A 226-nucleotide genomic window follows, 5' to 3' on the forward strand; every position below is an offset into this window, starting at 1 on the left:
GAGATAAAGAGACAGTGAGTGAGTATGAATGATAGCAAGAGTGGGAGAAAGAGAGAAGAAACAGAACTGGAAGGAAAGGCCAGTGGATAATCGGTAAAGTTTGGAGACGTGTGGCTGTGTGTATGTGTGCGGAGAGGGGAGCGGCAGTGGTTAACGGGCTGCGCTGAACAATGAACAATATACGTGGGACAATATTTGCTCTTTATTATGTGGTTCGAAGTCCATA

Source organism: Penaeus monodon, chromosome 21, assembly GCF_015228065.2.
Source record: "Penaeus monodon isolate SGIC_2016 chromosome 21, NSTDA_Pmon_1, whole genome shotgun sequence".
Classification (NCBI taxonomy): Eukaryota; Metazoa; Arthropoda; class Malacostraca; order Decapoda; family Penaeidae; genus Penaeus; species Penaeus monodon.